Below are 27,661 nucleotides of genomic sequence, written 5' to 3' on the forward strand. Positions count from 1 at the left end.
AGCGAAACAATTAAACTGCCAAAATTACACCTCCCATCGGACAGTAACGAGAGGAGGAGGCAAGATCACTGTCTTCAATTATCCCGGTGCCAGGGACAGGAAACCCGGTCGTAGGAGGCCACAAGGCAGAAGAGACGCTGGTTACACAAAATTATTACTTAATGATTAAACCTTCCACGAACTTGAACTAGCAATTATGTTCGAACAGGCAGTACACGACCTCCGATGGCAAGGATCCACACATCCGACCGCGCACGCGTCGCCAGCGTACCCAACACGCCACGGTCACGCGACAACACGCTCTGTCACCGGAGTTCACGTCTTCTCTGCCACGTTGACGGGTAGTGACCGCTCCTTCATGTCAGGTGTCTCCTTTTAAACTCCAGTGTTGAAACGGAGGATTTAAAGAAGCTTGTTAACGTCCCACCAAGGCGAAATGAACAGCAACTACTCGTGGGGCGATTCTGTATACAACCAACACGCGGGGAGCTCTTCCGTCAACTCGACCCGCTCGTTACACACAGCCGACATACATCATGTGGTGACTCGATACAACCGACCACGCCTGCTTCGCGCTGGAGAGCCACACTGCCCTCCCGTGTCCACCACTCTCTCTGCCCGTAACCCTCTACTTCCGCACCACCACACGAGGTTAGAACCGGTCAAAGATCTCACCTCCTCCATAGCAGTTTCCCGGAAGCAAAAACGCAGATATCGATAGTAGAGGGAAAAGACATCCAAGCAGCCACTTAATGACAGACAACATATCAAACAAACATGTCAGGGGAAGAAAAGGAAAACCGATGCAATCTAAACACGAGGTGTAGCACGAGTCGATACACGGCTCAAGAATGTGGGTCCAAAAAAGGTCGTTACGTTATACACAAGGGGAATCTTACACTATACAAGGAGCTCGAGGAAGAGGACTCCGTATTTTACAAGTATTCTAGGAACTCGAAGCACCAGTTCCTTCTTTTTTTTACGTCAAATAATACCCAGAATTACTATAAAGAACACGGTGTTACGAACTGGCATCACATCCCGTGGGTTTGTGTGAGGCATAGTTTAGTGGCCAGTCTAGTGCAAATTTTTGGTGCAATAGTCATATCTCCAACAATGCCTTTCCCTTCAAGATTTATAAGCTATTTACGTCTTCTATCTGGCTTTTAATAATTCAAGCGCCACACTTGTATTGGGATTAGCTAGTAAAACCACGTAAATATTGACCATTGATGCTTACAAAACTTTTTGACACCCAATACAGAGAGCTACTTAACAATAAATAAGCCTGGCATGAATACATATTTAAACAAATAACTCTAATTTGTTAGTTGATGTATACTTCACAAAGAAAAAGATTATGCTACCGTTGCAGTGCCTGAAGGTTTCAGCCCACTTCTTTATGAAACATCACAGATACGTGACGACATTCAAATAAATTCCACTTACTAATCAATCTGATTCTACCCATAGTACTTGCAGCCATATCGCAGTCCATATCATTATAAAATATTAAACATGGTACCAATATGTATAAAAATGAACTTTATAAACTGAGAAGAAGGCAAGTAATTTAGTAAACTCACGTCATACAATTTAGACTGTTACCTCATTGCTTTAATTAATCTTTCCTCATTTACTATAAAATTATAACTTTTAACAAAAGAAACAACGAAACAAAACAATTTATAACAGATAATGGACAACAAACAACTGAAATCATCCACAAAAATCATGCTGAAAGTAAATATGTAGATCTGTACATGGTCGTTTATCGGATGGAAATGAGTTTCGCGGTTACGTGATCGACAACGAGTCAGGCGTCAGAACCTTCTTCCCTAGAAACCTGTACGGTGCCGTGACGTGATGTGACGGGGCGGGACGGTCAGTGTGGATGCCATCATTTTAAATGCATTTCAGAATGTTTTGACGTGACGTGACGTGACGGCCAGTCCATTCGCCGAGTATCCTCTCGTTCCAAGAGCTCTGCCACCTACGCACTTTGGTGCGGTCATGTATTGTCATCCATACAAATGAATTCAGAGCCGAATGCACCCCTGAAAACAGGCACAAGCGGAAGGAGTACAGTGTCACAATAACGTTGGTTGGTGAGCCTACGATTTTCAAAGATTTGGTCAGTACACTCATGCTGAGAGGCACCCACATGCCTTGCTCATACTGTGGCATCAAGCAGTCAGGCCTGCAAGATGAGTGGTCTGCCAAGCGAGTGGATTCGTTCTTATTTATCGAGTAACATGAACTCTCGTACTCACAATTTAGTTACAAATTATCCTCCTGTATGAATAATACGCAACGGAAACACGCATCTGACTATCAGTAATTTACAGAACTCTGACTGTTCACTACGCACTGGCAATACCACATTTTCTTTCCTTTTTATTTAACGGCTTTTATCAACACGTGGCCATCGCACTGAATATGAGTGGCGCACACATTATAAATTCTGGATATCATGACAACATACAATTCGAAGGAAAAGGCCACCAATCTTTTTATTTTCACTATCTTATTTATTCCGATAAATTCTATAACCTAAACACACAAATTCTATAACCTACAACAATAACACATGAGAAATTCCGCCCAGTGGGCATGGCTTAACATTGCTGATTCTCTACCTTTTGGTCTCGTAATTATTTAACGCTACAGTGCACTTTCTGGATAGGATGGTGGATCTTTTATTATTTCTCACACTTAGACTCTCACAATCATCATCACGAAACTTTCCTCCAGACCGAGCAGTACAAAAGGAACACGCATAACCCACTAATCTTTTGAAACTACCTCGCTACTCTCCCATGCAAACCACACATACCCAAATTACATGACATACACCACACTACAATATGAAATTCTCCACAGGGAATAGTCACAACATTATCACTTTCAGCTTTCCCACTTCAATTAATATTTATCCCAGTTTCACACGACACTGCCCCACTTCGTAATTCTACTTTCCTACTATGAACTCTGGAGATATATGCACGTCTTCCTGTGCAATGCAAGCCAAGTGGCGTTGCTGGATAGACGGCCGACTCACCTCGCTTCTCTCTCAGAGTTTGAATCTAGCGTCACACGGAATCATATCACGCAAAGTAATATTAAGAACATATTCATCACACAAGCGAGTCCTCAACTGATACCATGGACGAGTACTTCTCTTTATCTTTTGTCTCATACACAGTTTGAGACTCACACAGTACTCACCACGTGGAAGTACTCGTCTCTAATTTCAAGTCCTGCCAACGCCATTTCTTAAATATTTCAACTTATGATACACACGCTATTTCTTAAATATTTCAACTTATTGTACACACGCTAGTAATTCAGCTTAACTTAAGCACATGGAAGTATTTCAACTTATTGCTACACGTGGTTTCGTTGTGACCGTTGGTCACTTACGAAGATTACTACAATCCCATTAATATTACCTGCCTGACATTTAATCCTCCCCACAAAAGTTCCTGAAATAGAGAAATTATTATTTCAAACTACTCTTAAATATTCCACATGCATACCATGTCTCCACTCTTTTGTCTTTACGGAGCACAACTAAGACAGGTCTTAACAGCACAAGATCCAGCGGCAGAGTCCTGAAACATGGCCATTCTTCAGGTCATCTCGCACCTCTGTCGAGGTGGGGGAAGACCATGCTACCATATTGGTCAGCCACATTTCAGGCGCTCAAAGCTCAGGTAAATTTCATCTCTTTGGTCCCACCAAAGGTGGCCAAAAGATCGTCTCAAAAATGATCATATATTCACATTCACTATCTGCGGTTACCAGACGACCATACATTCATTCATTTCACACATCTCACCAAACTGGATGCAGGGATTTACTTTGTGGGAGTGCACATGTGATCAATTAAATAAATAAATTGTCATTCTTTCCCACACTGGTATCCGGCTTCGCTGTATTAATTGAAATTGAGTTATTTTACAGAAAAAAATGTGTTGTTCTGACAAAAATAATGAAGTATGTTGTACCTATTTTCAATGTCGGGCGGTACTGTACCCTTTCAATGCAACATTTCACAATAACATCTGAACCAAAACGATCATGTTCGGCATTGGTGCTCGGTGGATTACGTATTCCCACCTCTCGTGATATGAGAGTACGTCCAGAATCACGACTTAGACTGAACCTGCTCTCACCCAAGAACTGCATGCGATCCCACTCAGCGTTGGTGCAGTCCTCAAGCTCTTGGCACCATAGAAAACGGTGCGGCCGATGTGCGGGTTTCAACGAAATACAACATACTAGTCGTCGGATAAAGAGACCACCCCCATTCAGTCCCCACGCCACCGTGAAGCGTGAGATTGTGTGCACTGCAGTCCTGTTACACGTGGTTGCTGCTGCACCCCCTGTTTGATGTGGGTCCCTTCTTGTCTGTTGCATAATGTAGCGCTCATCTGCTCTGTGTACCCGTGCTCGACTAACACCTCTCCCTCGGCATGAGTGCCTATCGTTCTGGAGGCTCCCCATGCACTTGGAGGATGCAGTGAGCAATTTCCAACTCCTGGGCTACACTCGTTCAGCCGTGCTGCGGCTCGCGTTGGTGCTGTTTGTAGGTTTCCGCCCTCTGTTGGACGTCAGACTGTATCGTTTAGTTGGCATGATTGCGGTTGTTTGTCTTCTTCTCGTGTTGACTGGTGCCACTCGGTTTCGCAAGCGTTGCCTGTCCGCTAGTGGCAGCAGCGGCGGTTATCGATATGTAGTAACTGTTGCCCTATCTTTGGGGCGACATCGTTGTTTTTCCGGGTCGTGTGAGTGGGCCACTTCAGTTGGGGGCTCAGGAGGAGCCAGGTCCGCGCAATGCGGGAACAAGCGAGGTGGCGCAGTGGTTAGACACTGGACTCGCATTCGGGAGGACGACGGTTCAATCCCGGGTCCGGCCATCCTGATTTAGGTTTTCCGTGATTTCCCTAAATCACTCCAGGCAAATGCCGGGATGGTTCTTCTGAAAGGGCACGGCCGACTTCCTTCCCCATCCTTCCCTAATCCGATGAGACCGATGACCACGCTGTCTGGTCTCCTTCCCCAACCAACCAACCAATGCGGGAACACACCGGGACTGCTGGCGGCACGCATGGACTGCCGGATGGAAGGGCTGTGGTCACCAGGGTGCGCGACCTCGTCGTAAACCGGATCCAGCAAGCTTAGAGATTGCATTTCAATCCAAGTAGGGAGACTTCCACCATTGTGATATCTCGCGATTCTCCAGTGATTTGGGTTCGTGTTGCTGCTCGTAGTGTCGCCGAGGCGAAGAGCAGCGAGTGGGGTGCTTGGGGAAGGCGGATCTGATTAGCTTTCCTCGACTTTTTATTACTATTTACTGCGTTCAACTTGTTACAATTTGTCAAGTTCAACCAGCGGTAATTTTTCTTGCCTGGTGGCCGCTAACGCCCCAGTCAGGTGCCCTGCATGGTTAGTGAATGTAACGGCGGTCTACGTTTCCTCGCCTTGCCGCTGCTGTCCGGTAAGGCGTGTAGTTTTGACAGCTTTCTTGAATGCAGGCTAGTGGTTGATTCTTTTACTCTGGTGGTAGCGGGTCCTTTCTCGTTCTGGGCGCTTTAAACACAGTATTCTGGGGACTTAGTGCAGACCGCTGGTTCCGGCTTTGGGGTATTGTGCCATCGTTGCATTTGGTTTATCGGACGTCAGGTAGCTTCAGCAATATTGTCATTAGTCAATCGTTAGACTGCCACTAGTCTGAGTTATCATCTTGTGAAGTGAATGGAACTCTTGGCTGCCTATCTCATCGCTCGCGAAAGTGTTTGTTGCCGGACCTTCTCAGAGGTCGATTGCTGGAGCACCGTCTGTGGCCCCTTGGTTTTTGTAAGACATGTGTGTTCTAGAAGAAGGTCAGATGGTCAGTAGTCCAGTGTAACGCCCCTTCAGCCCGCGCCTTCTGCTGGTATAAACTGCTTCAGTACTCTTTAAGGAACTTCAGTACTATTCCTTGTGTTGTATTATTGTATTATGTATTACAATGTCTTGTACTGCCTACATTAAAGGTTATACATGTCTAGTTAATAGTTCTGTTCGCCTTCTGGAATAAATGTAGCTGTGTAGTGTTCAGTGGATGTTAAGGGTTGTGTTACAAAGTTTACCATCATGTTATTTCACCCGTTTGGTGATCAGTTGCTTGTTTTTTAATTAACCTTTGCTATCGTATTTTCTGTTTTACAGCAGGTTTCTAAATTTTTTATATTATTGCCGTTCCTGGCCTGTAAGGCCTTCAGCCGTCGTTGCGGTCATTTGCCTTAAAATCCTAATTTGATATCCGTATTTTAGCAGTAAGCCTTAAAACCTTATTTATTACCATTCCTGGCGTCTGATACCTTCTGCTGTGTTTGTGGCGACTTGCCTTTAATATTTCAATACCTGTAATTTGTAAGCTGCAGCGAGTTTTAAACCATTCTTAATTTATTGCCATTCCTGGCGTGTAACGCCTTCTGCCCAGATCACAGTGGCTTGCTTTTAAAACATTATCTGCTGTATCTGTAATTAATGGTGATCTGCTCAATTGTAACTCACTGAAAACACTATTATTTATACAGTTGTTTATTCCTTCATTAATAACGTGTGGTATTTTTATTTATAGTTGAGTCTTGAATTACTGGTTTAAAATAAATTGCGTGTAACTGTAAAAGGCAACCAGCAGTAACTGGTTACGGCCCCGTCCACAATCGTAACCGAATACTGCCTTCCCTTGACTACCAGGTTTCACTCGTCACACTTTGTCCTTCTACCAGTTTTCAGAAGATTCCTCCCCGTGTGAAGTCACCCATACGTTGTCTCCGGGCCATGTTGTAATGAAGAACACCACCACAGTGCGCCACAACTGTTCGCTGATTGACACGAGCTATCTTTCCGCTTTCAGTCTACTGCCTCGTGTTACGGGGCCAGTCCCATTTTGCGCTGTAGTCACGCCGATGCCTCGCCATACAGCGTTCAGCTTTCTGTGCTTTTTTTTTCTTTTATTGAATTTCAATTCCCCCCGAAGGGGGCGGGCTGGCAGCAGCTTAGTATGCCGCTCTTCAGCCTACAGACTTTGTTAGAAAGATGAAGACAATAAATAACAAAAACAGGCGATGAAATCGGAGACTTAAAGAGTAACATGGCGAAAAGAAATCGTGGAACTTAAAACAAACTTTCTGTGCGCGACACGGAGACTTTTGGCAACATGTTCCCGCACTTTCCACCGAGTAGGAAATATTTTACTTTATTTACCTCGTCCTTAAGTTTGGCAGGTGTTTTTTTACAGTACTCCTTCACATTCTCCACATGTTCTCTCTTCTTTTCTTTCGACTACGTTCTACTAGATTTCTTTTTCTACCTTGAGAGACAGTCAGTACTTTATTCTTAAGAAGATGCTCTCTGTTATTTCCGACTCTTTGTTGATTTTTCTTCTCACATCTTTTCTTATTTCTGTAATCAATGCTACTGTTGACTTCTTCACCCAGAAGAAGACAAATATTTGTTTCGTTAGTCTTTTCTCATTCATTCGGTAGACGTGTCTAAAGAAGATTAATCTTCGCTCTGCCATTACTTCTCATATTTTCTGTTTCTGTAGACGTCCTCATTACTTCTCATTTCCCATCTATCCATAGGTTCTATTATTTTTCTTATAAACTGTCATTCAAGTATCTCTACACTGTCCACCTTACAGTTCATTGTTAAGCATTCACATGCATATAAACATTATGGCCTTTCCATTTTTATTTTTCCTGAGGACCGTGTTAGACGACGTTCGCACATGTTATATTTTACTGTGAGTGCTCCAAAATTCATTCTTTCTCATCGGGTTTGTTTTCGCCGCTCTGTCCAGGGGTAATCTGGTCTTGTTTTTGTTGTTTGTCTCGATGTGCCTAGTTTTCACTATATCTTTGCTGCAGAAATTTCTGTCGAAGGTGGGTTTCATTTCTAAAATCTTAATGTGCCATTTTGAGTTGCAAAGGTCATATATGTAATGCGAGTTTCAACTTTCTTTCTCGCCATTGTCACATGTTCCGAAGAGCCGACCGCCTCGCGGCAGTCGTGTGGTACGTATGTATATATTTTTCTCCCCACACCATTATCACCATTCCACACTCGGCTGGAAGCTGGGATGCGTGCTGGAGAAATATCCGCCGGTGCTCCGTCTGCCTGTGATGTCGCTTCGCTGTGTCTGCGGGATCTCCACCCACTTCCTAATCAAAGTACCGGTTCCGATGCCTAACTTAGGTTTACTTGAAGTCGCGATTGATTAACTGCTTCCCATTCTTTATCTCGATAGATTCTTCGCTGAAATAGTATCATTATTTTGACAGATAACACCTTGTTCACTCTGATGGAATAGCTTAGTACGACTCACTGCTTTCTCTTATTTCAATATGCGGTTAATCTGTCCTTACCTATACTTTCCATGTCATCAACTATGTTTCTCCAGTAGAATATTTTCCGTGCAGTGAACTAGATCATAGAAAACTCCGTTGGTTGATATTCTCACATTTAGATGGTTTTGTGGTGTCACCGCCAGACATCACACTTGCTAGGTGGTAGCCTTTAAATCGGCCGCGGTCCGTTAGTATATGTCGGACCCGCGTGTCGCCACTATCAGTGATTGCAGACCGAGCGCCGCCACACGGCAGGTCTAGAGACACTTCCTAGCATTCGCCCCAGTTGTACAGCCGACTTTGCTAGCGATGGTTCACTGACAAATTACGCTCTCATTTGCCGAGACGATAGTTAGCATAGCCTTCAGCTACGTCATTTGCTACGACCTAGCAAGACGCCATTACCAGTTACTACTGATGCTGTAAAACATGTACCGTCAAGAGCGATGTCCACCTGTTATGGATTAAAGTTAAGTATTCTACCAGTTACCTCATTTTTTCTGAAGTCTAAAATCCGTGTCCTGTTCCAGACCTCACGCCAGCCTGCGTGAGCTAAAACGCGTGCCTTTTAGCTTCCTGTCATAGTGGATTGGCTGTCTTGCCAATCCACAACAGGTTTGTTACATGATTAATAAATAAATGCATGGAATTTTCAGTGGAATACTCTCCTGCAACCTAAACGCACCGGGAATGTGACTTGAAGAGATTTGAGGATCTGCATACTATGAAAGGTATGGGAGCGTCGATTTTTGAATTTCTAGAACTGAGAAAATGACCATCTTCAGTCATTTGAAATCCATGGCTGGGAAAATTTCTCTTCTTGTCATGTGCATGCTCTAAGATATTCGGCTATACACACCCACGTTCCTCTTGCATGTTTCATTATGGCATCTATCCATCTTCTATTAGGTCGGTGACCTTTTTCTTATCTCTTGAAATACAGTTAAGAACTTGGCCATTACATCTACCAACCATTTCCCTGGCGGCATGTTCCACCCACCTCCACGTCATTTTCATTCTTCTGCAGTAATAGTTAGTCTATATAATAGTTATAGCGTGACAATTATTGAACTATATGTAATAAAATCGTCATAATTTCTGAACGGTTTGCGTTAGGACGTCCAAACTCCACGGTTGGCCGCGGGGCACGATGGGAATTAGTATAATGTGAATATGGTTTGGTTTAGCGATGAAGCCCATTTTCATTTCGATCGGCTCGTCGGTAAGCAAAATTGGCGCATTTGGAGGACTGATAATCCGCATTTCGCGATCGTGAAGTCTCGTCGCGAGTACTGAACGGTACGTGAAGGTTTTGGTACATGATTTCATCCCCATTATCCAAAGCGATCCTGATTTCGACAACATCTGGTTCATGCAAGACAGAGCTCGACCGCACCAAATCAGGAGAGTGTTTGCTGTCCTAGAGGAGCACTTTGGGGACCGCATTTTGGCCCTGGGGTACCCAGAGGCCACTGGCATGGGCCTCGATTGGGCGCCATATTCTCCTGATCTGAACACATGTTTGTGTGGGGCTATATTAAAGACAAGGTGTACAGCAATAGCTCCAAAACCATTGCTGATTTGAAAACAGCCACTCAGGAGGTCATCGACAGCATCTATGTTCCGACACTTCAGCGGTTCATGTAGAATTTCGCTATTCGTCTGGGCCACATCATCGTCAATGGTGGCAGGTATGTCGAACAAGTCATAACCTAAATCCGAATACATGTAGTGGACGTTTACATCTTGAATGAATTGTGTGCACGCAGTAGTTTGCAACTAATTCACGTTTTTTTTTTCACATAGTTCAATAACTGTCACCCTTTACATCTTTCACTTCATTGTTAATTACATTACATGTTCAGAATATCTGAACGGTTTGCACTGCAGTAATTTCGTGTCATTACATCTTCATTAGTTTCATCGTTATCAGTCCATTTACTTTGTTTCACTGCATTTAATTCATTTCGCAACCGCAGAAGTTTAGGAAATTAGAATTTGCTACGGGCTGCAGATTAGTTTCTACGCTCTGCTACGACATCTCGCCCCACTGCCATAACGTCAAAACAGGAGAGGTCAGGGCTCGTGAAGTGCGATAGAGATAGTCATTTTTCCCTTGCTCCATTTAGGAGCGGAAAAGGAAAGCGAATTACTGGCAATGGTACAAAGTATTTCCACCATGCGCTCATTGGTTTGCGGAGTATCTACACTCCTGGAAATTGAAATAAGAACACCGTGAATTCATTGTCCCAGGAAGGGGAAACTTTATTGACACATTCCTGGGGTCAGATACATCACATGATCAAACTGACAGAACCACAGGCACATAGACACAGGCAACAGAGCATGCACAATGTCGGCACTGTTGTTGTTGTGGTCTTCAGTCCTGAGACTGGTTTGATGCAGCTCTCCATGCTACTCTATCCTGTGCAAGCTTCTTCATCTCCCAGTACCTACTGCAACCTACATCCTTCTGAATCTGCTTAGTGTATTGATCTCTTGGTCTCCCTCTACGATTTTTACCCTCCACGCTGCCCTCCAATGCTAAATTTGTGATCCCTCGATGCCTCAGAACATGTCCTACCAACCTATCCCTTCTTCTAGTCAAGTTGTGCCACAAACTTCTCTTCTCCCCAATCCTATTCAATACCTCCTCATTAGTTACGTGATCTACCCACCTTATCTTCAGCATTCTTCTGTAGCACCACATTTCGAAAGCTTCTATTCTCTTCTTGTCCAAACTAGTTATCGTCCATGTCTCACTTCCATACATGGCTACACTCCATACAAATACTTTCAGAAACGACTTCCTGACACCTAAATCTATATTCGATGTTAACAAATTTCTCTTCTTGAGAAACGCTTTCCTTGCCATTGCCAGTCTACATTTTATATCCTCTCTACTTCGACCATCATCGGTTATTTTACTCCCTAAATAGCAAAACTCCTTTACTACTTTAAGTGTCTCATTTTCTAATCTAATTCCCTCAGCATCACCCCAGAATTACAATGTCATCGGCGAACCTCAAAGTTTTTATTTCTTCTCCATGGATTTTAATACCTACTCCGAATTTTTCTTTTGTTTCCTTTACTGCTTGCTCAATATACAGATTGAATAACATCGGGGAGAGGCTACAACCCTGTCTCACTCCTTTCCCAACCACTGCTTCCCTTTCATGCCCCTCGACTCTTATAACTGCCATCTGGTTTCTGTACAAATTGTAAATAGCCTTTCGCTCCCTGTATTTTACCCCTGCCACCTTCAGAATTTGAAAGAGAGTATTCCAGTCAACATTGTCAAAAGCTTTCTCTAAGTCTACAAATGCTAGAAACGTAGGTTTGCCTTTTCTTAATCTTTCTTCCAAGATAAGTCGTAAGGTCAGTATTGCCTCACGTGTTCCAACATTTCTACGGAATCCAAACTGATCTTCCCCGAGGTCGGCTTCTACCAGTTTTTCCATTCGTCTGTAAAGAATTCGCGTTAGTATTTTGCAGCTGTGGCTTATTAAACTGATAGTTCGGTAACTTTCACATCTGTCAACACCTGCTTTCTTTGGGATTGGAATTATTATATTCTTCTTAAAGTCTGAGGGTATTTCGCCTGTCTCATACATCGTGCTCACCAGATGGTAGAGTTTTGTCATGACTGGCTCTCCTGAGGCCATCAGTAGTTCTAATGGAATGTTGTCTACTCCCGGGGCCTTGTTTTGACTCAGGTCTTTCAGTGCTCTGTCAAACTCTTCACGCAGTATCTTATCTCCCATTTCATCTTCATCTACATCCTCTTCCATTTCCATAATATTGTCCTCAAGTACATCGCCCTTGTATAAACCCTCTATATACTCCTTCCACCTTTCTGCTTTCCCTCTTTGCTTAGAACTGGGTTTCCATCTGAGCTCTTGATATTCATACAAGTGGTTCTCTTCTCTCCAAGGGTCTCTTTAATTTTCCTGTAGGCAGTATCTATCTTACCCCTAGTGAGACAAGCCTCTACATCCTTACATTTGTCCTCGAGCCATCCCTGCTTAGCCATTTTGCACTTCCTGTCGATTTCATTTTTGAGACGTTTGTATTCCTTTTTGCCTGCTTCATTTACTGCATTTTTATATTTTCTCCTTTCATCAATTAAATTCAATATTTCTTCTGTTACCCAAGGATTTCTATTAGCCCGCGTCTTTTTACCTACTTGATCCTCTGCTGCCTTCACCACTTCATCCCTCAGAGCTACCCATTCTTCTTCTACTGTATTTCTTTCCCCCATTCCTGTCAATTGTTCCCTAATGCTCTCCCTGAAACTATCAACAACCTCTGGTTCTTTCAGTTTATCCAGGTCCCATCTCATTAAATTCCCACCTTTTTGCAGTTTCTTCGTCGGCACTAGTACAGTGTATATCCACCTTTCGCAGCAATGCAGGCTGCTATTCTCCCATGGAGACGATCGTAGAGATGCTGGATATAGTCCTGTGGAACGGCTTGCCATGCCATTTCCACCTGGCGCCTCAGTTGGACCAGCGTTCGTGCTGGACGTGCAGACCGCGTGAGACGACGCTTCATCCAGTCCCAAACATGCTCAATGGGGGACAGATCCGGAGATCTTGCTGGCCAGGGTAGTTGACTTACACCTTCTAGAGCACGTTGGGTGGCACGGGATACATGCGGACGTGCATTGTCCTGTTGGAACAGCAAGTTCCCTTGCCGGTCTAGCAATGGTAGAACGATGGGTTCGATGACGGTTTGGATGTACCGTGCACTATTCAGTGTCCCCTCGACGATCACCAGTGGTGTACGGCCAGTGTAGGAGATCGCTCCCCACACCGTGATGCCGGGTGTTGGCCCTGTGTGCCTCGGTCGTATGCAGTCCTGATTGTGGCGCTCACCTGCACGGCGCCAAACACGCATACGACCATCATTGGCACCAAGGCAGAAGCGACTGTCATCGCTGAAGACGACACGTCTCCATTCGTCCCTCCATTCACGCCTGTCGCGACACCACTGGAGGCGGGCTGCACGATGTTGGGGCGTGAGCGGAAGACGGCCTAACGGTGTGCGGGACCGTAGCCCAGCTTCATGGAGACGGTTGCGAATGGTCCTCGCCGATACCCCAGGAGCAACAGTGTCCCTAATTTGCTGGGAAGTGGCGGTGCGGTCCCCTACGGCACTGCGTAGGATCCTACGGTCTTGGCGTGCATCCGTGCGTCGCTGCGGTCCGGTCCCAGGTCGACGGGCACGTGCACCTTCCGCCGACCACTGGCGACAACATCGATGTACTGTGGAGACCTCACGCCCCACGTGTTGAGCAATTCGGCGGTACGTCCACCCGGCCTCCCGCATGCCCACTATACGCCCTCGCTCAAAGTCCGTCAGCTGCACATACGGTTCACGTCCACGCTGTCGCGGCATGCTACCAGTGTTAAAGACTGCGATGGAGCTCCGTATGCCACGGCAAACTGGCTGACATTGACGGCGGCGGTGCACAAATGCTGCGCAGCTAGCGCCATTCGACGGCCAACACCGCGGTTCCTGGTGTGTCCGCTGTGCCGTGCGTGTGATCATTGCTTGTACAGCCCTCTCGCAGTGTCCGGAGCAAGTATGGTGGGTCTGACACACCGGTGTCAATGTGTTCTTTTTTCCATTTCCAGTGTATATACGAGTAGATGAAGGTTCTAACAATACCACCACTTGCATAATAGGTTAGAAATCAGATTAATAATGTTGCTCACGCAGCATATGTTCGCTTTATCGGGCAACAACAAAGTTATTGACTGTGTATGGTATCGTCAGAATGGAAATAATGAAGTCACTGTAAAAAAGTCATTAATTTTGGCACTTATCTTGAATGGATTCCCACGTAGATTTCGTCGAAGTTGTTATGGCTCATCTTGTTGATTCTAGGGTGATTCCACTTTGACTGCTAGACGGTCCAGATCTGTATTTTAGCAATATTTGAAGACCTAACAAATGCGTTTTTCAGGAAATTCTTTATGATCAAACTGTCCCAGATCAGAGCAATGGTATGGTAGAAATAATTTTTGACTTGGTGTTCACGATCCACATTTTTATTAAACTTCTTGTAAATTCACATATACTTCTTCTTAATTATCACATCATCAAGAAAACAGTTTTGTATCAAACTTCATATATTTAATTTACACTTTAACCAAACACAAGACTTGACTGTTCTTTTACAAAGCGAATTAACAACTTCTGCAAAGTGAAACAAAGACTGCTCTGTGTGCACTCGCGCCAAACCGGTTACAAGTAAGTCAAAGATTATGACAGTCTCACAGAAATGAATACACACAAGAACCATATCACTGTAATATATCGACACATCGGAGTACCTATACATTAATAAAACCAAATGTGAATATTGTCACAAAAACATATCTGTTACTTTGCAAAAAAGTAGTACGATATTACTGATATCGAGAACTGGGGTTGGAGTGCCGTAATGGTCACGTAAATAAAGAACCATTACAAGGTGTAGACGATTCGGTTCAGTAGCAAATCAGGCGCCCTCGATTTTGTATTCCTGCTGATCAGCTCCTCTGTAGACGATGATTTACATCTTTCGCCTGTTGCCCCGAGGACACATGCGACCTCATTATCGGCGACCTTGTGCAGCTGCGGTCCCTGTGTACACTGCACAGGGCAGAATTACGGCTTACGCGCCGTACGCCAGCACAATAAATCTCAGCTGTTTACTATATGACACGCACAGATAACCTCTTTCGTCGTCCTCTGAACCAGTCAGCGCTTCAAGGAAATAAGACTTCTCCTTAGGTGACCCGGATTAGCACCGATTTCACACAGTTTCCTGCATCACTCAACACCCTTCTGCTACGCTGCAGCGCAGTTGGTTGGCTCGTGGTCTCCTGCACCGCACAGGAACCACGCACACGATCTTTCGCAACGAGACGACGACTCATGTTTTTCTGTCGCCCGTATTTATCGATGACTTCCGCGGGGAAGCACAAACTGACACAAAGCCACTCCCTACGCGTGTTTTTAATTACATTTATCAGGCGTACAAGTTATCCTCCTTTGCATTAGAATGATTCGTGATTTTTACAGTTAATTTTGAAAGGTACTCTCGTAGAATCTGCAATGGGATATGAGTACACCTCTCAAATTCTCGACGTTTCTTTATTTTTTGGCTGCATCAACGAACTTATCTTTATACAGTCTTCTTCTGCACAAATAGGATTTTCTTTCTTTCCACAGGGCCACGCCCGTCAGCACGCCGCTTCCGTGATTGTAGGTGTCGCACCGGTCCCCGGATCGAAGCATCCCGACGGATTACCGACGAGGGCCTACGTGCCGGTCTTTAGGCAATTTCCCTTGTCCGACTAGGTGCATACTGGACTGGTATCCATGTACCGTCTCAGTTACTCGATTTGTAGACATTTAGAAAACATTCGTATACTTTCACTTGGGATAACATTAGACGCAGATGGGATACACAATTTCTGTACCGGGGCGGGGGTAATAGAGGGGAGGTCGTGCAAAATGTAAACATTCACGGCCGTAATTGTCACAATTAATAAAATACTCGGGGCTATTATGCCGCGATCTAGGGGATTTCACTTCAAAACCCGACGAACTGCCAGCCGGGGTGTGAATCGTACATTCAACAAAGCTGCTATCCCCCTCGAAAATGTCCTCCGCAGGTGGGGACGAAACGTCGGGTTTTGAAGTGAAATCCCTTAGACCACGGTAAAATAGCCTGGAATATTTTATTAATTGTGAAAGGGTGGTGACAGGAAAGGCATCTGGCCACCCTCTACTGCTAACATATCCATATCTAAAATAACATTAAATAACATGCTGACCCAGTGAATACGCGGGATAAGACCAGAAAGAAGAAGAAAATAGAAAGGATCAAATAACCGAGGAACAGTGATGTTATTAGAAAGGTACTTGCCTGTATTTTTAATTTATACAGAAACATACGGTAAATTTATACGTTAAAGTTGTAGACAATTCTGAAGGATAAAACTAACACAAAAATTTACGGAGATATGTTTGCAGCATATTCTCAACACTTTTCAGTTCTTGTATAGATGATATCAGAGACGCGCAAAACTTTCTCATTTTATACTTTTAAATAATAGCGGTATTTGGAATGAGTGTAGCCGGCCGGAGTGGCCGAGCGGTTCTAGGCGCTACAGTCTGGAACCGCGCGACCGCTACGGTCGCAGGTTCGAATCCTGCCTCGGGCATGGATGTGTGTGATGTCCTTAGGTTAGTTAGGTTTAAGTAGTTCTAAGTTCTAGGGGACTGATGACCACAGTAGTTAAGTCCCATAGTGCTCAGAGCCATTTGATTTGATGGAGTTGGAATGAGTGTAGTCGCTGGGATAGTGGTAGTTGTGGGAATGAAGGGAAAACATCTTTACAAATAAACAGAAGAAATAATGATCATGACTTCACGATACGTCCCTGTGTATACATTTCCATGCATTACTTCTTGTAATTTCTAGCTTTCGATCGCAATAATTACATTTACCTACTGATGAAGATAAGTTTCGTACTTTATGCAAGTAAACTAGGCCATAATAGTAGCAGGTAAACCACAATTCAAAGCGACAATGACAAATGCGTTAGTAATTTCGAAAATATATTCGTTTAGAAAAGTCATAGGACAGGCAGAAATAAGAGACTACCGCAGTGGTCACGGTTGTTATCTATGACAATAGTGTACACAAATTATCCAGTTACTAAGTACTTAAAAAAAACTATGTTTGTAATAAGATAAAGTGAAAGGAGATGATACTGATTTGCTAATGATAGTTAAGTCTCTTTCATGTTAAATTTTTCCACAAATAGTGTGTTTTATCATAAAATTGGCATGCTGTTTTAGAACCCAGTTAAAAAACTTCTTTGCCGATACTTCAGTCATCCCTGTACGATTATTATGTGTTGAGAAGAAGGGCTGTTGACTTCTGAAATAATATACACTGACAGAAAAAAATCGTACACCAAAAATAATGTAGGGTAATAAAATCTCGGAAGTACATTCGTCTAGGTAACGTATTCAACTTATTAAAATTGTAAGATCACAAGCTAATGTAAGCGCGTCACTGAAAATGTCAAATGCTGATATATTAATAACTGGTGTAACTGCCAGAACGTTGAATGCAAGCAAGCAAACGAGTATGCATTGCGTTGTACAGGTGTCGGATGTCAGTTTGCGGGTAGGAGTTCCATGCCTGTCGGTCAATACAGGGACTGTTAATGCTGTTAGTGGCTGACGCTCGAGTTGTAGTCCGGTGATGTCCCGTATGTGCTCGACTGGATACAGATCTGATAATCGGCAGGCCAAGGCAACATGTCGATACTCTGTAGAGCATGTTGAGTTACAACAGCGGTACGTGGGCGAGCGTTTTCCTGTTGCAAAACACCCTCTGGAATGCTGTTCATGAGTGGGAGCACAACAGGTCGAAACACCAGACTGAAGTACAAATTTGCAGTCAGGGTGCGTGGGATAATCACGTGAGTGACCTTAGTGTCATACGAAATCGCACCGCAGACCATAACTCGAGGAGTAAGGTAAAGTATGTATAGCACGCAGACAGGCTGGCTGCAGCCGCTCACCTGCCCTCCTTCTAACCGACACACGACCACCACTGGCACCAGGGCAGACCTCCACCCTGCCCTCCAATGACCTCTCGCTTGACATCACTGAAGTCGGAAATGGCAGTGGTTTAGGGGTCAGTAGAATGCACGCTGCAGGGCGTCTTAGTCGGATCTATCCTTGAAATAACCAATGTGTAACAGCTCGTTGTGTCACTGTGGTGCCAACTGTTGCTCAAATTGCTGGTGCAGATGCAGTACGATGCGGCAGAGCGATATGCCGAACACGATGGTCTTCCCTCTCGGTAGTGCCACGTGGCCGTCCGGGGCTCGGTCTTCTAGTCACCGTTCATTCTCGTCACCACCGCTGCCAGCAATGATGTACAGAGGCTACATTCCTGCCAGGTCTTTCTGCAGTATCGCAGAAGGAACATCCAGCTTCTCGTAGCCTTATTATGCGACCTCGTTCAAACTCAGTGAGATGCTGATAATGGGGTCTTTAGTCTTCTTAAAGGCGTTCGTAACATGAGCTCACCACGTCCAATCTCAAAGGTAACTAACGATCCCAACTCTTACTGCGTTTATTTAAAGCAAACCCGAAACTTCCTCACTGCTTTACTTCTGCCAGTACCTCGTCTCCTACCTTCAAAACTTTACAGAAGCTCTCCTGCAAACCTTGCAGAAGAAAGCTGTGAGGTCGGGGCGTGAGTGGTGCTTGGGTAGCTGAGTTGGTAGAGCACTTTCCCGCGAAAGGCAAAGGTCCCGAGTTCGAGTCTCGGTCCGGCACACAATTTTAATCTGTCAGGAAGTTTCATATCAGCGCACACTCCGCTGCAGAGTGAAAATCTCGTTCTGGAAACATCCCCCAGGCTGTGGCTAAGCCATGTCTCCGCAGTATCCTTTCTTTCAGGAGTACTAGTTCTGCAAGGTTCGCAGGAGAGCTTCTGTAAAGTTTGGAAGGTAGGAGACGAGGTACTGGCAGAAGTGAAGCTGTGAGGACGGGGCGTGAGTCGTGCTTGCGTAGCTCAGTTGGTAGAGCACTTTCCCGTGAAAGGCAAAGGTCCCGTGTTCGAGTCTCGGTCGGGCACACAGTTTTAATCTGCCAGGAAGTTTCATATCAGCGCACATTCGGCTGCAGAGTGAAAATCTTATTCTAAAGCAAACCTATTTTGCATTCTCACAGAGGCGCTACTCGCGCCACTCGTGTACGACAGGCGCGAAATTTGAACAGACGTCATCTCTCAGGTGTAGAAACACGACTACCGACTTTCATTTACGTCGCACAATTCCTTGGTTTTTGCAGTTTCTTTTCTGTCAGTGTATATATGATTATGCCTCTATTGCAACAGATATACGCGTCTACGGGAAGTACACTGCAGGTCATTAAAACTCCATCATAAAAGATACAGAAGATCGAAATGTTTGTTGCTTTGGGTGTATATCATAGTGGGATGAAAACGTGATTAAAATTGTGAGTGGTTTGTGGCTATACGAGATGCGAAATTTTGCACGCACAGCTGTCACTTCTGGTAGCAACAATGGCTCTACAACGAATGAGCAACGGGTGGAGCAGAGCTGAGAACACAAAAACAGGCACCTCATTCTGTGCTGCTTCAGCTCTGTGCCAGAGTTCATCTGTCGTAGTGGCTGGCAAGTAGTGCCAGCATATCGACAACCCATCAGAAAATGTATTTGATGGGCGAGAGATCTAAAAAACGTGGTGGCCCTCTATTTTGAGGTTGGTCTGGACAGAACCGGAAACATGTGGTGATGCATATCTTGTTGAAAGGTAAAGTCACAGAGATCTTGAAAATGGGTCATGGCCACTTCATTTAACGAGCCAGAAATGTAATAGGAGCTATCCAGATTAGCGGCATTGCGGACCAGAGGTGATTGCATTGTGTACCCAACGGTACCCCTATAACATCACGACTGCTGTTGGCCGTTACAACGTTCGTCCTCCCTGGAGGGTCCGCACACGAATACGTCAGTAGTGATAAAAATGGTTCAAATGGCTCTGAGCACTATGCGAATTAACGTCTGAGGTCATCAGTCGCCTAGAACTTAGAACTAATTAAACCTAACCAACCTAAGGACATCACACACATCCATGCCCGAGGCAGGATTCGAACCTGCGACCGTAGCGGTCGCTCGGCTCCAGACTGTAGCGCCTAGAACCGCACGGCCACTCCGGCCGGCTCAGTAGTGATATTTTATGATCACTTGGGATTTGTCTGAGAAGACGATGAGCTGCTGCTCCTGAGTTCAGCGTTGTCGTTGGGTGTGGTAGCATCGGCGCGCCTCTCTCAGCCGTAGCACCAAAGGAAGCCATAATGACGGTTGCTATGCTGGCAGCTCGTGTGGTTAATTTTTTTTCTCCATGTAAGCCAATTTCCTGAGTCAGATACATGCTGTCGTTGTACGATACTGCATGGTCAGTGAACGATATATCTGTCCTCACGGGAGCTAGTCTGGCGGCGTTGGGATTCGGCACGGTGTGTGGTATGGGCTTCTGCACTGTTATCTTAGGATTCCAGTGAATGCGAGCAGCAATATCGCGGAATCAGAGCATGGAGGAATTCTCGCAAATAGCTACTGACGTTGCACTGTAGAATCTTGATATCTCGACCAGTAAAGTTAAAGACATAGCACATACTGGATCAGGAGTTCTTAGACGGAAATTGTAACTGAACGTACGTAGATACGGGTAAATACATTTATTTTGTAAGTCAAAGAAGTGTTGATCTGGAATAAAAGTGAGGGATTCAGTTACGTTGACGATCACTTCACAGAGTTTTAAGCGGCTAAAATAAGTAGAGAGAGCACGATCTGTTCTTACAAACAAATGGCTGTCCGTACTCTACTGTTTAGAAGCGAAGTCTAAAGAAAGGCCGTCCGATGTGGCCGAGCAGTTCTAGGTGCTTCAGTCTGGAACCGCGCGACCGCTACGGTCGCAGGTTCGAATCCTGCCTCGGGCATGGATGTGTTTGATGTCCTTAAGTTAGTTAGCTTTAAGTAGTTCTAAGTTCTAGGGGACTGATGACCTCAGCTGTTAAGTCCCATTGTGCTCAGAGCCATTAGAACCATTTCTAAAGAAAGATAAGGAAAGAAGATTTACAAACAACAAAAATGATGTTCTTGGCAAAATACTGCGTGCACAGGAAGAAAGATGAAAATAAATATGAAAATTTAAAGAGCGCAAGACATCGTGTTTAAGATTTTCAAATGTTATTGCGGATTCCATCGTGAGTGTGGCATGGCGCAGCTCTCAATACTGGCCTATTATGCGCACGTTTTCTCATCTCTGAATAGCTTTAGTTACTCGATATATCCATCTAACCTTCAGCATTGCACCACATTGCAAATGCTTCTATTCTCCTTCCCTCTACAGGTTTTACCGTTCACGTTTCAATTACATTTAAGGCTACGCAAAAACTGCGTGGAAGGGTGGACATGGCCCCAAAGGAAGGCCTTCATAAGACGCAAAATTATATTCGATATTAAGAAATTGCTCTTTATGACAAAAGGAATTCTTCCTAATGCTAGTCTACATTTTGTGTCCTCTTTATTTACACTGTCCAGTCACACTAATGTGACCACCTGTCAAAAGCCTCAATAACGACCTTTTTGAGTACGGACCATTTCGGGACATGCAGGAAGAGAGTCAATGAAGTTGTGGAAGGTACCGACAGAGACGTGGAGCCATGCCGACTCCAGTGGCGTGGCAAGCTGTGGTAGGTTTCTCGGTTCAGTATCCATGGCGCGAACACCCTGATCCAGCCCGTCCCACAGATTTGCGACTGGGTTTGAATCCGGGGAGGCCCATACGCAGCAACGTTTCGTTGAACGGTCATTGCGGAGACACTGTTGGTAGTTCTCTGGTTCATGTTTTGGTTGTTGGATGCTCAACGGCTGCACTACTATTCGCCTGTACACCCCTCTGCAGCCGCCGATCACCTCTGCCATCTATGTTCCCAGGTGCACCACAGTTTCTGCCACTTTGGCATGCACGGTATACTTAAACCAAGGCGGCACACGAACAGTTTAAAAACTTAGGCATTTCGGAAATGCTTCCAGCCTTGGTCCGAAAACCAGTTATCATACCTTTGTGGACATCAGGTAAATCTCTCCTTCCTCATTACGACAATGACTGAACTCTTTTCCTCGTTCCTTAAACAGCCTCTAAATACTCCCTCCCCTCTTGCTATTGCAGTCAAGTGTCGTCTGTGAGTGGACATTGATTGTTTACGTCGAACGCAGGCAGTGGTCACATAAATTGACTGGGCCATGTGTATACGACAGTAGCAAGTTACTACTTTCGTGTATAAATTACACTTCCATAGGATACCTCCACATAATCTCAGCCTGGCATCTACTTTTCGTAAAACTAGTGTTATCTGGCGCTCCACTTTATCTGGTTCAATAGGTTGCTCCTTCTGTATTTTATTGCAGCTACTGTTGTAAGTAAACTGTTTAGGTTTTTATGTTGGTAACGCCACGTAGCGCTCTTTATGAAAATCACTGGCTGTGCTGTGTGCAGTCTCTGTGGCTGGTTTGCATTGTTGGAATATTTGCTATTGTAGTGTTGGGCAGACGGATGTGAAGAGCGCGTAACGTTGCTCAGTTGGAGGTGAGCCGCCAGCAGTGGTGGATGTGGGAAGAGAGATGGCAGAATTTTGAGAACGGACGATCTGGACGTGTGTCCATCAGAAAGAGTAAATTTGTAATACTGTATATCATGATATATATATATATATACTCCTGGAAATTGAAATAAGAACACCGTGAATTCATTGTCCCAGGAAGGGGAAACTTTATTGACACATTCCTGGGGTCAGATACATCACATGATCACACTGACAGAACCACAGGCAAATAGACACAGGCAACACAGCATGCACAATGTCGGCACTAGTACAGTGTATATCCACCTTTCGCAGCAATGCAGGCTGCTATTCTCCCATGGAGACGATCGTAGAGATGCTGGATGTAGTCCTGTGGAACGGCTTGCCATGCCATTTCCACCTGGCGCCTCAGTTGGACCAGCGTTCGTGCTGGACGTGCAGACCGCGTGAGACGACGCTTCATCCAGTCCCAAACATGCTCAATGGGGGACAGATACGGAGATCTTGCTGGCCAGGGTAGTTGACTTACACCTTCTAGAGCACGTCGGGTGGCACGGGATACATGCGGACGTGCATTGTCCTGTTGGAACAGCAAGTTCCCTTGCCGGTCTAGGAATGGTAGAACGATGGGTTCGATGACGGTTTGGATGTACCGTGCACTATTCAGTGTCCCCTCGACGATCACCAGTGGTGTACAGCCAGTGTAGGAGATCGCTCCCCACAGCATAATGCCGGGTGTTGGCCCTGTGTGCCTCGGTCGTATGCAGTCCTGATTGTGGCGCTCACCTGCACGGCGCCAAACACGCATACGACCATCATTGGCACCAAGGCAGAAGCGACTCTCATCGCTGAAGACGACACGTCTCCATTCGTCCCTCCATTCACGCCTGTCGCGACACCACTGGAGGCGGGCTGCACGATGTTGGGGCGTGAGCGGAAGACGGCCTAACGGTGTGCGGGACCGTAGCCCAGCTTCATGGAGACGGTTGCGAATGGTCCTCGCCGATACACCAGGAGCAACAGTGTCCCTAATTTACTGGGAAGTGGCGGTGCGGTCCCCTACGGCACTGCGTAGGATCCTACGGTCTTGGCGTGCATCCGTGCGTCGCTGCGGTCCGGTCCCAGGTCGACGGGCACGTGCACCTTCCGCCGACCACTGGCGACAACATCGATGTACTGTGGAGACCTCACGCCCCACGTGTTGAGCAATTCGGCGGTACGTCCACCCGGCCTCCCGCATGCCCACTATACGCCCTCGCTCAGTCCGTCAACTGCACATACGGTTCACGTCCACGCTGTCGCGGCATGCTACCAGTATTAAAGACTGCGATGGAGCTCCGTATGCCACGGCAAACTGGCTGACACTGACGGCGGCGGTGCACAAATGCTGCGCAGCTAGCGCCATTCGACGGCCAACACCGCGGTTCCTGGTGTGTCCGCTGTGCCGTGCGTGTGATCGTTGCTTGTACAGCCCTCTCGCAGTGTCCGGAGCAAGTATGGTGGGTCTGACAGACCGGTGTTAATATGTTCTTTTTTCCATTTCCAGGAGTATATATATATATATATATATATATATATATATATATATATATATATATATATATATATATATATTATCACTTTTGAACATTATTAAGGTAAATACATTGTTCTTTCTCTATCAAAATCTTTCATTTGCTAACTATGCCTATCACTAGTTAGTGCCTTCAGTAGTTAGAATCTTTTATTTAGCTGGCACTATTGGCTCATCCACACAATTCCGAAGACGGCAAGAGCTGACAAGTGCGAGAATTATCGCACAATCAGCTTAACAACTCATGCATCGAAGCTGCTTACAAGAATAATACACAGAAGAATGGAAAAGAAAATTGAGAATGCGCTAGGTGACGATCAGTTTGGCTTTAGGAAAAGTAAAGGGACGAGGAGCAATTCTGACGTTACGGATAATAATGGAAGCAAGGCTAAAGAAAAATCAAGACACTTTCATAGGATTTGTCGACCTGGAAAAAGCGTTCGACAATATAAAATGGTGCAAGCTGTTCGAGATTCTGAAAAAAGTAGGGGTAAGCTATAGGGAGAGACGGGTCATATACAATGTGTACAACAACCAAGAGGGAATAATAAGAGTGGACGATCAAGAACGAAGTGCTCGTATTAAGAAGGGTGTAAGGCAAGGCTGTAGCCTTTCGCCCCTACTCTTCAATCTGTACATCGAGAAAGCAATGATGGAAATAAAAGAAAGGTTCAGGAGTGGAATTAAAATACAAGGTGAAAGGATATCAGTGATACAATTCGCTGATGAGATTGCTATTCTGAGTGAAAGTGAAGAAGAACTAAATGATCTGCTGAACGGAATGAACAGTCTAATGAGTACACAGTATGGTTTGAGAGTAAATCGGAGAAAGACGAAGGTAATGAGAAGTAGTAGAAATGAGAACAGCGAGAAACTTAACATCAGGATTGATGGTCACGAAGTCAATGAAGTTAAGGAATTCTGCTACCTAGGCAGTAAAATAACCAATGACGGACGGAGCAAGGAGGACATCAAAAGCAGACTCGCTATGGCAAAAAAGGCATTTCTGGCCAAGAGAAGTCTACTAATATCAAATACCGGCCTTAATTTGAGGAAGAAATTTCTGAGGGTGTACGTCTGGAGTACAGCATTGTATGGTAGTGAAACATGGACTGTGGGAAAACCGGAACAGAAGAGAATCGAAGCATTTGAGATGTGGTCCTATAGACGAATGTTGAAAATTAGGTGGACTGATAAGGTAAGGAATGAGGAGGTTCTACGCAGAATCGGAGAGGAAAGGAATATGTGGAAAACACTGATAAGAAGAAGGGACAGGATGATAGGACATCTGCTAAGACATGAGGGAATGACTTCCATGGTACTAGAGGGAGCTGTAGAGGGCAAAAACTGTAGAGGAAGACAGAGATTGGAATACGTCAAGCAAATAATTGAGGACGTAGGTTGCAAGTGCTACTCTGAGATGAAGAGGTTAGCACAGAAAAGGAATTCGTGGCGGGCCGCATCAAACCAGTCAGTAGACTGATGACCAAAAAAAAAAAAAAATTGGCGCTCGCTGTATTGCAGTAATTCGAGTAACTAAGATTTTTGTGAGGTAAGTGATTCATGAAAGGTACAGGTTATTGCTAGTCAGGGCCATTCTTTTGTAGGGTTTATTGAAAGTCAGATTGCGTTGCACTAAAAATATTGTGTGTCAGTTTAATGTTTATCAGAATAAGTAAAGAGAGAACTGTCTGAGTCCTTTCAGTTTTGCTCAGCTGTTCGAAAATCAAATAACGTAAGAGGTTTTCCAGCACTGTCATTTTTAAATTTTTCTAAGGGGAGATTTCACTGTTTGCAGTGACTTATCGTTAACAGTGCGATCGGACAGCTGGGTGTCTTTCGTCTAACACATTTATTTACGTTGAGGGTTAACTGATCAAGTGGTTTCATCAATTGTCGGGCCTCTGAGAGTTTTCCTGCATTTCGGATTTTACGTTTTACTTTGACGAATTCCAAGTTTGGTATCAACAGCGTCCAGCTGCCAGTCCTATCACGGCCAGCACCAACAGTGTTTCACGTTACTTGCCCCGTCCTCAGTCCTTTCGTGAGTGGAGACTGCTGTAGTAACGCTCTAACCTGTGTACGCCCACTGACGTTGCAGTTCTCAGGAGAAAGTATCAAGCTTGTTGCCTCTGCTAAGACGTGCCTTTTCGTGGCCATCTTCTACTGTGCCACCTAATAACAGCGTCTAGGCGGTGAGTGGAGTTACCCGTTAATTCTCTGTCACTCTTTAGCTCCGGTAACCTAAACGCTACCGCTTTTGACTGTTCTCTGCATTGTGTCTCTGATTTGCTATCTTGGATTGCCCTTGATGGCTCCCAACAGTCTCAAACGTAACAACGCACAAGTAATTACGTCGTCAATATATGACAGCTTGAATATCTGAATTGTTTTTATAACGCTTTTCGAAAGCGATAGCAATATTTTGCTCTCTTCTGTATCTCTGCAGTACTAGGTCTGTTGTCACAACACAGTCGTAACGTGTAAAATTTATGGGATAGTCCACTGACTACAATTCTATATTTCTAATTTTACACTAATAAATACTCATTTACGTGCACAATTTTAACATAAAATCGAGCAAGACATTAAAATGTATGAAAACTGAAGTCTGTTTGCTGACGCATGTATCTGACTGAAACAAACTGTTCCTTGGTCACATAATATGCATTTCTTCACACACACAAAAAAAAAATCTGGTAGACCATGATCACGTTGGGAAACAAACTGCGCAGTGACTCTAAATGCCCGAAAGCCGTTTTTAATTATAGCTAGAAGTTAAATCAAGGATAATCTAACTTACAGAGCTTGAGAAAGGTGCCTGTGTCCAATGGTGTAGCTCAAAAAGACCAGCGATCGCAGCACGCTGCCCTGATAATTTCGTAAAGCATCAGATTCTTTTCCTACGGCAGATTTAATTCGCTTTGGCCATATACTTTATCATATCGCGATTAAAGTTAAGGACAGGAGGGAATAGCACAACTCTGCATAAATTATAGTCGCGATTACACTGCACTTCACAATTAAGTATGGCAGAGGGTTCATCGAACCACCTTCAAGCTATTTATCTATCATTCCACTCTCGAACCTCGCGGGAAAAACGAACACTTAAATATTTCTTGGCGAACTCTGATTTCTTTTATTTTATGAAGATGATTGTTTCTCCCTATGTAGATGGGCTCCAACTGAATATTTTCGCAATCGGAGGAGAAAGTTGGTGATTGAAATTTCACGAGAGGGTGCTACCACAATGAAAAGCGCCTTTGTTTTAATGACCTCCATCCCAAGTCACGTGTCACGTCCGTGTCGGTCTCTCCTACACTTCACGATAATACGAAACGAACTGTTCTTCTTTGAACTTTTTCGATGTCCTCCGTCAGTCCCACCTGATGCGGATCCCACACCGCCCAGCAGTACTCCATAGGAGGGCCGACAAGCGTGGTACAAGCAGTCTCTTTACTAGAACTGTTGCGCTTTCTAAAT

Source organism: Schistocerca cancellata, chromosome 3 (genome assembly GCF_023864275.1).
Source record: "Schistocerca cancellata isolate TAMUIC-IGC-003103 chromosome 3, iqSchCanc2.1, whole genome shotgun sequence".
NCBI classification, from domain to species: Eukaryota; Metazoa; Arthropoda; class Insecta; order Orthoptera; family Acrididae; genus Schistocerca; species Schistocerca cancellata.